Source organism: Schistocerca americana, chromosome 9, assembly GCF_021461395.2.
Source record: "Schistocerca americana isolate TAMUIC-IGC-003095 chromosome 9, iqSchAmer2.1, whole genome shotgun sequence".
In the NCBI taxonomy this organism is placed as follows: domain Eukaryota; kingdom Metazoa; phylum Arthropoda; class Insecta; order Orthoptera; family Acrididae; genus Schistocerca; species Schistocerca americana.
The window spans coordinates 203,237,462-203,251,302 of record NC_060127.1 but is presented as its reverse complement, the minus strand read 5'-3'; the positions used below and the strand labels follow the sequence as shown (position 1 = coordinate 203,251,302).

At 41.9% G+C, this 13,841-nt stretch overlaps 1 non-coding gene across 1 annotated transcript; it reads left to right on the top strand.

The window, feature by feature from the left end:
• The first annotated feature begins 8,558 nt into the window (after positions 1-8,558).
• On the top strand, positions 8,559-8,630 carry Trnad-guc. Its single transcript has one exon. It is a non-coding gene; the product is annotated as a tRNA-Asp (tRNA).
• The last annotated feature ends 5,211 nt before the right edge of the window (positions 8,631-13,841 follow it).

The window sequence follows — 13,841 nt, the reverse complement described above, 5'->3', positions numbered from 1 at the left end:
CCTGAAAATGTACTGTTGTCCCAAGCATATTGCAACAAACGGTGTATTTCTATCGCTGCTCGTTTAGTTTTTATTGCCGTTTCAAATATACCGGTCATTTTTGAAACACCCTGTACATTTTCATAATTAATTTATCGTTTATGTCCGTATAATATTATTCAGAGTCCTATTATTATTTACTTCAAATATATCGCCTTGAATATTTCAAAAGGGACAGTATACGTGTGACTGTTCTGTACGCAATGCCGATTCCCGGCACGCCTCTTGAAGACCTTGATGACGGTGTGGTGCAGTACGACCTCTGGCACATCCAGTCTTGATCCAACTCCGTTGTTCCTGTTTAGAAAACATAGTGACACCGCTACGTTAGACCGCTCGCTCACAAGTGGCTGTGTTTCCCTCGACTGTGCGCACGCCGGTGACGTGGGACGGGCGAGTCCATTTGCTCGGAGGTAAGGCAGGTATGTCAACAACGTGTGCTATCAGCGACAATAGTAGATTCCATTGCATAGTGTCTCCACAGCAGTGTTGCCAGTATTTTATGTTCCAGCCTACGCGCTTGGTTCACAATTGCGGAATCGTTCGTCTTGGTCCTATGCACTCAGAGGTAGTTGTAGATTTTTAAAAACCTAGAATTTGCTTTTCTAATTTGTCTGAAGCACTCACAAAAACGAAAATTTCTAGAGGTTTCTGAAACCATATTTATCAAAAATTTCTAAAAGAGAAGACGGTCAGCTCGATCCACCTATTTGAGCTTCCCGCACTTGCTCTCGAGCTGAAGCAAGGTGGAGCCTCTGTGACGGCGTATGGCGCCTGTAACGTTCAGTTTCAATTGAAGTTGTCGTCACTTTTGTATGCGATACACCTGCGTTATGCTGTTCCAGTCGACGCTGATAAATGTTGATGGTGTTAGGACAGCAACCAGCCACAAATTTACTTTCAGTTCCTTTATTCAAAGATACCGTTACCGGTTTCGAATCGTTGTGATTCATCCTCAGACGGTTAATACGCTTTCTTTATGACATGTGGTGTGTTTTTTTACAGATTAATTGTCCTAAAATATAAATAATACATAATTATAAACACGCTACACACAGATGGTTGCGTTACAGATTTTCGTTGCATGTCACTTACGTGAAACGTCGCTTTGGAGTATTTGTTTTCATAACATTCGTCCAACAGATGTAAATACATTCCCACTGCATTCTTATTGTTGCACACGTAAATTGTTGTTACTGAACACTTTAGATTTGTCACTGAGAAGATTTCTACCACGCACCACATATTTTGATACATACAAAGAGCTTACAAACATATGAGGATCACAGATGCTATGATATATCGTAACATTTGACGATGATATCCCATGTTTGGAAAGGATCATTTATTCATTTACGCAACTGTAATGCCTTTTACACTAGTACAGAGACATTGAATTTTTGAGTTGATATTGTTAAATTAATTATAAAGTTATATATATATATATATATATATATATATATATATATATATATATTACTTTATAGGTAAAATAGTATATTATTTAATTACATTTAGCATCATGAGAATTATAGTAACATATAAATTTGCTACTTGATCTGCAGATAGGTGCACTAATATTATTTGCTTTGGAGGTTGGAAAGTAATTTTTGGAAATTTTTCAGGAAAGGGGTGTTAGCTAACTCTGTTTGTTCGTTAACGATATAGTCTGGGGTGCTGTTTTTGTGTGTGTGTATTTCTAATTCTTCTGATATATTCATAGTGGCTCCTTTTTCTGCTAGATGTTAAATTCTTAAGTTGTCCTCAAAGTTTCCCACTGAATGGTTTTCTTCAGTAATATGGGCTGCAAATGCTGATTTGTTCAAGTTACCAAGTCTTAAAGCATCAATATGTTGTTTGTATCTAATTTCAAAACTTCTGCCTGTCTGTCCAATGTAGAATTTTGGGCATGTAATGCATTTGAGTTTGTATATTCCTGATTTATGGCAGGGACTCTTGGAGGTATTTACATCATGGATTACTTTTTGTTGTAATTTATTATTTGTGGAAAAGCTGATTGTGGTATTTTTCTTCTTTTTAAATAAGTTTACTATTTGGTATGAAAGTGGGCCTATGTATGGGAGAGTAGCATATTTAGGTTTGGCTTCTGTGGCACACTGATTTGGCTTGACGTGACTACTGTGAAGTGGATCTGTGGTTTTCGTCTGCATTTTGTTGTGGAGTTTTTCTATTATTGAGGGTTTATATCCATTAATAGGAGGAACTGTTTTAATTATATTGATTTCATTTTGTTGGTCTGTGTCACTCATTGGTACTTTTTTAATTCGGTGTAGCATCGTTCTGAAATATGCCATTTTTTGTTGGCGGGGGTGGCAAGATGAGTTGCCAATACTGACATCTGTGGTGGTAGGTTTTCTGTAAATACCAAATTGACGCTGATAAAGATTGGATAAAAAGCGCGCGGACTTCTGTGTGTGTGTGTGTGTGTGTGTGTGTGTGTGTGTGTGTGTGTGTGTATACACATGCGTGTACGAAACAGGTAACATAAGTGGGTTGGTAGGCGTAAATTCTGTTTATGCATTTACGTTATGTGTGTTGATTTAGGAATATGCCAGAAGTGGTGTTATCCATTATGAAACTGTTGTAGAAAGACAGCGAGAGTGGAAACCATGTTCTTGTTTGTTATAAAATAACGTTTTCTGCTGCCAGTCACGATTTTTCTTCGTTTATTTTTCGCGCCCCGGAGTTAGGGAAATGATTCCCATTATCAAATGACTTTTCCGCGTCCCGTGACATTTCTAATCTTGGTGTTTGCGTTGTGTGACCTTCTGTGACTTCGAAATTTTTTGATGACGTCTCAGGCGGAATAACGCATCGCAAACACTACGCTTAGAACTACCACAGATCCCGGAAGACTTAACTCGGTAATGGCAGTTATCTCCTGAAACGCGTCATGCGGAAAATAAATTCTGAGAAATCCTACTGGCAGTAGCAAATATTATTTTATGACAAACAAAACCTATTTGTATGACTGTAGCTGTACGAGTTCCTCTTCAGAAGCCAAATGAAAAAAAAAAACAAGTAACTTTTTTGTTAACATCGTGAAGGTTTTTGACATGATATAGCACGGTGAGCAGTCGAGTTATTTTGTGCAGAGCAAAATACAGAGTGACTATAAAGGCATTCCCTGATCACAGAAAATTATTTCTAAGCAACTATGATTTTTTTAAGCAAACGCTTACGTTTCCACATGTCTCTGCGATTTTTCGGAAACGGTACTTTAAATCATGAAGTCTCTATGGATACTGTTCTGAATGTGCTCTGACAACATTAGATTTTTTCCCTCTCTCTCTCTCTCGTTACAAGTAGCTTGATGTAGGACTGCTGCTGTCACAATGGTGTCCATTCGGGAGAAAGAGTAACGAGTTTCGTGGTTTCATGAAGTACGGTCGCCGATTACAGTTAAGCTAAGTTCGCAAGTGCTGGAGATGCTTCAGATGCGAAGAGGATCAAAGGATGATATGAAAAGTTTAAGACACTGCCAGTGTTGGTGACGAAGTAGGGTGTAGAAGCATTTCGCCACAGTCCGCGGAAATCAAAGAGTCGTGTTTTCGGAGAAACTGGCATGCCTCAGAGCGTTATGGTGAACATTTTGCACAAACCGCTGCATTTGCATGAATACAGAGTGAAACTCGAGCAAGGTTTGCAGCCAGGTGCTACACCCGGACCCGCTGAGTTTGCAGGGAGCATGCTGAAACGAATCGACGCTAGCAATGACTACGTTATTGAATTTTGTTTTTCCAATGAGGCGACTTTTCATATCTCTGAGGAAAAAAACATGCATGATGTCGGAATGCGGGTGTCGGAGAAGCCACATATCGTGGTACAGCAGATAAAAGGCAGTCCGAATGTGAATGTATGTGGATGGGGGGGGGGGGGGGGGGGGGAGGGGGAGGGGAGGAGGGCCTTACGCACAACGCAGTTACTGGACCATTACATTTCACTGAGCCTACGATTATCTGGACATATTGGATCTTTACATTAGAGGAGTTTCAACTAAGGATAATGTTTCAGCAAGTGAAACGGCACGACTGCGAGATGCCGTACTGTCGGTGACAGAACAGAAGTTGCAAAGAGATGGAGAGAAACTGAGTGTCACCTAGACGTTCTATTGACAACAAACGGAGGACATGTGGAAGTGTACCCATAAGAGGCAAAGAAACTGGTACACCTGCTTAATATCGTGGAGGTCCCCCGCGAACACGCGGAAGTCGCACAACGCGAGACATGGACTCGACAAATGTCTGATGTAGCTCTGGAAGGAACAGACACCTTCAGTCCTGCAGGGCTGTCAATAAATCCGCAAGAGTAAGAGAGGGTGCAGAAGTCTTCTGAACAGTAGTTTGCAAGGCTTCCCACGTATGCCCAGTGATGTCTGGGCAGTTTGGTGGCCATCAGAAGTGTTGAAGCTCGGAAGAGTGTTCCTGGAGCCACTCTGTAGCAGTTCTGGACGTGTGGGGTGTCGCATCGTCCTGGTGGAATTGCTGAAGTCCGTCGGATGAATGGATGCAGGTGGTCAGACAGGGTGCTTCTGTACGAGTTACCTGTCAGAGTCGTATCTAGAGGTATCAGCGGTTCCATATCATTCCAACTGCACAAACCGCACATCATTACAGAGCCTTCACCAGCTTGAACAGTCCCCTGCTGACATGTAGAGTCCATGGACTCATGAGGTTGTCTCCATACCCGTCCACCCGCTCGATACACTTTGAAACGAGACTCGTCCGACCAGGCAACACGCTTCCAGTCATCAACAGTCCAGCGTCAGTGCTGACGGGCCCAGGCGAGGCGTAAAGCTTTGTGTCGTCCAGTCGTCAAGGGTACACGAGGGGGACTTCGGCTCCGAAGGCCCATATCGACGATGTTTCATTCAATGGTTCATACGCAGACTCATGTTGATGGCCCAGCATTGAAATCTGCTGTAATTTGCGGAAGGGTTGCGCTTCTGTCACTTTGAACGATTCTCTTCAGTCGTCGTTGGCCCCGTTCTTGCAGGATCTTTTTCCGGTCACAGCGATGTCGGAGATTCGATGTTTTACCGGATTCCTGATATTCACGGTACGCTCGTGAACTGGTGGTACGGGAAAATCGCAACTTTATCGTTACTTTGATGTTGCGTCGCATCGCATCGCTCGTGAGCCGACTATAACACCGCGCTCAGAGTCTCTTAAATCTTGATAACTTGCCACTGTAGCAGCAGTAACCGACCTAACAACTGCGCCACACAGTTGGTGTCTCATGTAGGCGTTGCCCACAGCAGCGCCGTATTTTGCCTGTTTACATGTGTCTGTATGTGAATACGCATATTATTTTAGTCCGTTAAATTCCTTTTTACAAGCGTCTTTCGTCTTTCTTTTCATGCTAGTTACCTGTTGATTAATACTGCTGTACATATTTATGCCTTTTTTATTTTATGCTAACACGATTTGCGAAGTGTATTGTCTTAATATACTATTATTTGGTTCTTCCCATATACTGGACAATTTCATCTCGTGCTGCCGTTTGCATGTACATGGAGACAATTAGCACTGTTCACACGTTCTGAGGCATTAAGGGATCACCAATTTAGTATTGGAGGGAAGCGTGGAGGGAAAAACTCACAGAGGGAGACCAAGAGATGAATACACTAAGCAGATTCAGAAGGATGTAGGCTGCAGTAGGTACTGGGAGATGAAGAAGCTTGCACAAGATAGAGCTGCAAGCAGAGCTCCATCAAACCAGCCTTTGGCCCGAAGATCATAACAACAACACCTTGGCCGGCTTGCTCTTTACACACCATATGATTTTAACGCCCATTCCCCCCAACCCACTTTTCGTTTTTACATTAGTTGTACTCTGTTTTAATTTTAGCTGTTAACCATTTTATTTGCTGCTTCAGGCATTGGGTGCTCTGCGCAGCTCATTTGCGGAGTGAGCGCCGTCTGTGGTAGCTTCCTATCACCCTTGCTTGCACAGATAAGTGAGACAGCTTATGTCGCTAGCCCTGTATGCGTCACACTAAATGTCTGCTGGAGCTAATGTCGCGGTGTTTTATTTTAAAGTTTTAAGTCAAAGCCCTACAGTATCGGAGCTACTACTTTCATTGATGTATTTTAACTGTTGATATGGACATTGTACTAGATAAGAGCCTTATGGCTTTGACATCCGTTTCTCAGTATCTGATTTTACTAGCTCTTATGCAAATTTATATGATTATTGTTTATCAAATTTGGTTCCTTTTCTGGTTGTCATTTGTAACTATTTTGTAATAATTTGTTCAATAGGTCCATTTTACTTGTGAAGAACTCAAATTTATTTTTGTCGAAACTATAGCAAATAGTTAAACCTTTAATTCTGCAAGTGGTTGGCTCCTGTTTTCCAATCCTATTATGTTTTCACGTGCACCGTTACTAAAGCGCAGCCACGAAAAAAAGAAAAAATTGTAATCTATGTATGTTTCTTTCCCTTAATTATTTCAGTTTACAGTCCCTATAATTCTATAACACTATTTTCTTCCTTATCTTTACTTCTTTCTACTTCGATAGCTCTAACATTTAAATGGTAACCAATACATGCCATTTCCCAGTCGTATCTTTATCCACCCTCCCTATCAATCATTCCTTTTCTGTGACATTCGTTTTCATTATTTCCTACTGTGTTATGTTCTGTGGTGCAGGGAACTATGCAGAACCACTTACAATCATTCCCAGAATCCCCGCTTAGAGACCGTATATTTCGCGTATAGTATTTGTGATGCATATTCATGATGAACGCCGCTGCTCATCGTATAGCTAACACGAATTTTCAATCTGTGACTCTTGATAAAGGGTAATTTCTAGGAGTGGCTAACTTGGTGTGATATGTGTTCTTTGCGACTGGCAAGGATTTCTAGTTTCTTGCTTCATTTTAGATGGCAGCTTCTTGAATAACTTCGTATCAGTGTTCGTAATTCCACTCTTGACCCTGTAATAGGGAAAAACTGGTGTTATTCTCGGTACGTTCGGAAAAGCATGCTACCAAAATTTTGCATTCTCATTAGAACTTATACACATGAATAAAATAGCTTGTGCTTTACACTGTAAATATAGTAGCAGCCTTGGGTGACCAGACTTCCCACGAACTAGGACGTTTTGTGCAAACCTTCGTTAATACTCTGTTTATATAACAGTTTTGTCTTAGAAAACTTGGTTTATGCTACGACTATGAAGATTATCGTACCTTCTTGCCAAAACTTACACTAAAAACATCAAAATACCTTGCATTACTAATCGAGCAACGTTTTTTATTGTTTGTGTTGTCAATAAAAATAAACTTGCAGGATAATATCTCGCTTTGCTGTTCCAATTTCAGATGTGGAAACTCAGCTTTAATTTCGTCAGTAAATCCACACTTTACTCTTGGCATTACTGTGACAAGTGTGCAATATATCACATCAAATAACATTACCTGTAACTATAAAGGTCTAAAACAGTGGTTCATGTGGTGTCGCCGCCAGACACCACACTTGCTAGGTGGTAGCCTTTAAATCGGCCGCGGTCCGGTAGTATACGTCGGACCCGCGTGTCGCCACTGTCAGTGATTGCAGACCGAGCGCCACCACACGGCAGTTCTAGAGAGACGTCCTAGCACTCGCCCAGTTGTACAGCCGACTTTGCTAGCGATGGTTCACTGACAAAATACGCTCTCATTTGCCGAGACGATAGTTAGCATAGCCTTCAGCTACGTCATTTGCTACGACCTAGGAAGGCGCCATTATCATTTGTTATTTATCATGGGGATGCATGTACAGTCAGACCGATGTTCACCAATTATGGATTAAAGTTAAGTATTCCAGCAGCTACGTTCTTTTCTTGATAGTATAATTACTTTACCTGTTCCAGACCTCACGCCAGCCTGCGTGAGCTTAAACGCGTGCCTTTCGGCTTCCTCCAAACCCCGTGAATTGGCTCCTGCCAATTCACAACAGTTCACAATCTTTCTTAGACCATTATCCGTGAGTGCAATCAGAGATTAACTGGTACCTCCCCCCTCCTCCCCCCCTCCCTCCCGCCATTTGTGGCCCTTCTCCCCCTGCCCCACAATATAACCAGCTTTAGCACGTAACTAAACTGTGGAATGATAACTTTTCTTGGACCATTTTTATTTTCAAAATGATGAAACATGAATGATATTTAGTTAGTTTGTGTGTGTGTGTGTGTGTTTTAGAGTGAATGGCAAAGAAATATGTGGTGCATCGCAAGTGCTACTACCCACAACTCCTTCTCAGATAAGAAAGCTAACTACTCACACTGACGGTACACACTTGCTACAAAACATGTTTCCCCTGCATTACTCTTCTCCATTGCGGCACTTGCTTGACCTGCACACTGCAACCCCATTTAAAAAGCAAACAAGTTAAAAATGTGTGCACTATACTTACTGTTTGTAATCGCCTTATTTCTCCTGGATGTCTGTAGTATATGAACTAAATGCAGAGTTGTTCTCATGTAGCTCTATTTAGGTGAGTCGGAGTCTCGCAGTCCTCGGTAGTATAGTGGTTAGTATCCCAGCCTGTCACGCGGGAGACCCGGGTTCGATTCCCGGCCGGGGAGAATATTTTTATTTCAAGATATTGGCCAAACACGACCTGAAATTTGGAATTTAATTTATGTGTAGTTCTTTGCACCTTTATTCTTAAAGTTTTTCTCTCCGTAAAAGTCTTAAACTGTGTGCAAGAGCCAAATTCTTTCACTATGAATGGATACAGGAATGTAATCATAGCGAAGCCTACAGATTGCACAGATGAAGTATGCTTCATTAAGTCGTGGTTTCCAGTATCATTGTTGCTCTGTTTTCCTACATAACTTATAACACTTCATTTTAAGTACAGGTATACTGCTACACGAGCTCGTCATGCAACTTGTACCACTACAGATAAAAAATAAAATGGTGCAGCAAAAAACTCTACTTAAAACAAAATGTTCATCATCTTCATGTAAACTGCGGGCCCACTGGAAAGGAAATTTAAATATTTCCTTTTGTTTCTTTTTCCAACTATTTCGTTTTTGGTTTCATTTGCATCTTTATTTAGATGCTCAGATGTACTTGTTTCCTCTAATACAATTTTTTAACAATATGTGTTTGTTTATTTTCCATTTATTTTCTTTTTACAGATTTGTTTACGTTTGCATCCTGTTACCCACCTTCCGAATTTCTTCCGTAACTCCGTCCTTCCATCTAGTTTTCGCCGGCCGCTGGTGGCCGAGCGGTTCTAAGCTCGTCAGTCTGGAACCGCGCGGCCGCTACGGTCGCAGGTTCGAATCCTGCCTCGGGCATGGGTGTGTGTGATGTCCTTAGGTTAGTTAGGTTTAAGTAGTTCTAAGTTCTAGGGACTGCTGACCTGAGATGTTAAGTCCCATAGTGCTCAGAGCCATTTGAACCATCTAGTTTTCGGTCGAACAGTCCTCTCCGTTCACTTGGATTTCCTTATAAAATCTTTTTTTGATATTTCACTATTATTCATCCGTGTCAGCCCAGCTCAGCCTAGATGATTTCCAAATTCCTCTTAAGGGCTGATCTTTATAGATGGAGTGCAAGTCACGGTTTATCTGCACCATCTTTCCTTTTCGCAAACTGGGCCGATTATTCTCATGAGTGTCCTCTCGGATGCATCCAGCAACACAGCATACTTTGCTATCAGAGCCCAGGTTTCAGAGGCGTATGTCAGCAGTGGTCTGATCTGTGTTTTATAGTTGTTTCGTTTTGTGGTCCTAGTCATTAGCCTTGAAGGCAGAAGCTTCGTTAAGGCGACATAAGCTTTATTGAATGTACTTAGTTTCTGCTTTATTTCATAGGAGGTATCATTCAGACTTATAGTAATATTACAAATTGAGTCCGCCTTGATGCTAACACCGTGTTATTTGTTTATTTCTTTATTATCCCAACCTAGTTTCGGCGACAAATGTCACCATCATCAGTGGTTTTTTTAATCTTATTTATTGTTTGCTACAGCATGTTTTAAGCTATTATTGGCGCTGCTTGTGACATATTTTCTGTGCTCTCTTTCTGTTGCCGCCTTTCTATACTTAGCGAACATCATGTCATGTTCGTTGGATGGTGTGTAGCTGCTTTTTACACAGAAAAACAAAACTTTTGCACTTTGTTTCTGGGATATTATGGATCAGATATAAAGTGCAAAAGTTTTGTTTTTCTGTGTAAAAAGCAGCTACGCACCATCCAACGAACATGACATGATGTTCGCTAAGTATAGAAAGACGACAACAGAAAGAGAGCACAGAAAATATGTCACAAGCAGCGCCAATGATAGCTTAAAACATGCTGTAGCATACAGTAAATAAGATTAAAAAAACCACTGATGATGGTGACATTTGTCGCCGAAACTAGGTTGGGATAATAAAGAAATAAAGAAATAACTCGGTGTTTGCATCAAGACGGAGTCAATTTGTGATATTACTATTTTTCTACGCAAACGCGGACCAAATGGAAGAGTTCCAAGATAATATTATCATTTAGACTGGTACAATCGATCCCAGGTACCCGAAGTGATCGACTCCTTCAAAGGTGTAAGTTCCCATCGTTATCTCGACTGGCGTGTTCTCCCTGTGCGCTTTCCCAGCAGCTAGGTATTTTGTTTTCTGCTCACTGGTATTTAGTGCTATATTCCTGCCAGTCTGTTCAACTGCGATGAACGTCTCTTCCATTGCCGTCAGAGTTCTTGCTGCTATGTCAATGTCGACCGCATAGGCCAGTATCTGCACAAATTTATGAAAAATCGTTCCCGTATTCGACGTATTTGCTTCTCTCACCACCTTCTCCAATGCGGCGTTGAGTAGGAGGCGTGTCAGCGCATGACCTGCAAGGCACTCCATTTTTAGTATCCAAATTATTGGACAACATTCCCCCAGTTTTCATCCTACCTTGGGTTCTTCTCATTGACATTCTTACTATCGATATAATTTTTTTTTTTTTTTATGCCCAATTCATCTAGAACTTGATGCGATTGCTGTCTGTACTATCGTACGCAGCTGTAAAACCTATAAAACGATGATACTGTCCGAACCTATATTCTTTAGTTTTTTTCCCATTAGGGCAAATATCTAGTCGATAGTTGACTTACCAGAGAGAAATCGACATTGATACGCCTCCGTTTCCCTCTGTACTATTGGGAAGAATCGATCGTACAGTATGCTAGAGAGGATTTAATATCCCAGATTAAGAAGAGTGATCCCCATATAGTTACCACATTCCATCTTGTCTTCCTCACACATTAGATTAACCAGTTTCAGGATGTATCTTTCCAATTCAGAGCCTCCTTGCTTGAAAATTTCTGCCGGAATGCCGTCCGCTCCTGCGGCCTTATTGTTCTTTAATTTCCTCATGCCATTCTCACCTAAGTTTCGTGAGTCCACACTGTTATCTGGGTCCTCTTCTTCCTCCTATATTTCTGTTGGGTCCCTTGGTACAATTGGTGTCGGATTAAGGAGTTTATCAAAGTAGCGACACTACCTCTCGCATATCTCCTTTTCTCTTATAATTTTGCCTTCTCATCTTTTATTAAACTTATTCTGCCCCTGAATGTTTCTGTGTTTTATTCGCCTCTTTATAAAATTTTCTTGCCTCGTTTGCCCTTCTCAGAAGCTCACTCAAATCCGCGTCCGGCCATCCTGAGTTAGATTTTCCGTGATTTCCCTAAATCGTTTCAGGAAAATGCCGGGATGGTTCCTTTGAAAGGGCACGGCCGATTTCCTCCCCCATCCTTCCCTAACCCGAGCTTGCGCTCCATCTCTAATGACCTCGTTGTCAACGGGACGCTAAACTCTAATTTCCTCCTCTTTCAACATTTGCCTTCATTAGCTACTACTTTTTTCTTTGATGGGTCCTTTTTTAAATTCTCCATTTTCCTTTATATTCTTCCATCCTCCTGGTACATTGTGGTTGTAATGTGTCCTGTATGCTTCATCTTTTTCATTTGTTACTTTTTCATATTCGATATCGAACCACGATCTTCTTGTTTGCATTGCGCTGTTCCCAAGTATCTCGCTTGCTGCTATCTACACTGTCTTCTTTTAGCCTTTTCCAGTGATCTTCAATCACGTTATATTCTCCAGCGTTTTCAAAGGTGTGAATTATTCTCTCCTAGTATCGTTCCCTTGCTACGATTCGTGACAGAAAGGCTTCTCCGCCGGTCTCAAAACGCACCAACAATTCAGAAGAAATGGCCTTTCTTTGAATCTTGTGGTCCGCTGTGAGCATTCGTTGGACCCATTGTGAGCACCTCTTTGAATATCCTAGAGTCTCCATCATTGCAGACGCACTTCAATGCTGACCGACATCTGTAGAACCAATTGTCGACATTTGATGCGCCAGTCGCCACGAATAATGGCATCCGCACGATTCAGCGTGTCTGGAGCAGCAGCTGTGACAGGACGTCCCGAGCGTGGCTGATCATGGAGCTCTGTTTCTGCTTTTCCTCTGTAACTTTCTTTACCCATCGCCCATCTGTGCTCCTATCAACAGCATCAAGGCCATACGCTGCACACAAACGTGGCCATACGCAGCACACAAACGTTTATGGATGTTCATCATTGTTTCTTTTTCTGCACACAAGAATTCAATAACAGCACGCTGCTTTTAACGTGAGTCGTATGTAGACGCCATTTTGACGCTTTACTACGGCTCTGCTATCTGCCACAAAGGTTCGAAACTTCAACGGCTCACAGAACAGACATCAAATGTGCAGCACAAACAAGGGCGTTTGTCTATGTATATTAATGGCCTTTTAAAAAAATGTGGAGCATTACTTATTTAACGGCCCTCGTACTGTTCTTGCCTCCATCGTTTAATCGCCCGTCCTCCATAACCTTGTCGATGCCATCCATGTCTGTCATCCTTTACCCCTCCAGCTGTTCTTTGTTGAAGTTTCGTAACAGATATTTTTTACAGAGTGTGCTGTCGACCCTATGTCCAACCTCTACCGAAGGTGTATGAAAAGTAACTATGAACATTTACAGAAATAAATATATTTCACTCAATGCGAAATTGTCCGCCTCTGGTAGCAGAGTGGTGCCGGCACGGTAGTTCAGCGTGTTCCGCCAGAGGGTTAGCTGCCCTCTGTAATGAAAAAAAAAAAAAAAAAATCTGAGTTAATCGATCAACGACGAACTTAAACGGATGGCTTACGACGTCCGCCGTGAGCAGATGCAATGAACGAAAACGAACAAAGTGAGAAAATGCCGGCACGGTAGCTCAGCGTGTCCGGTCAGAGCGCCGGTTGGCCTCTGTAATAAAAAACTGAGTGGAAGGATCAACCACCGAACTTGAACAGGATGTCTTGCGACGTCCTCAACGACCCCAAACACAACGAAAAAAAAAAAAGTGCTCAGCGCGAGAGACTGTCAATCCTCAGGGCCCGGGTTCGATTTCCGGCTGGGTCGGAGATTTTCTCCGCTCAGAGAGTGGGTGTTGTGCTGTCCTAATCATTATCATTTCATCCCCATCGACGCGCAGGTCGCCGACGTGGCGTCAAATCGAAAGACTTGCACCCTGCGAACGGTCTACCCGACGGGAGGCCCTAGTCACACGGCTTTTTTTTATTTATTGCGAAATTGAGACATTATGGGATGCTGTTCCGCTCTGAAGTCTTATACGCAACAGAAGATCTGAAAAAAACCTACCAACGGAATTAGGGTCGAACTTGCGAAACGGAGGATTCGAAGAATGTCATTAGAGCCACGAAGAACGGGAAATGATTATGACAGAAGATGAGTAAAGCAGAAACTGTATACCTAGATAGGGAGAAAGAC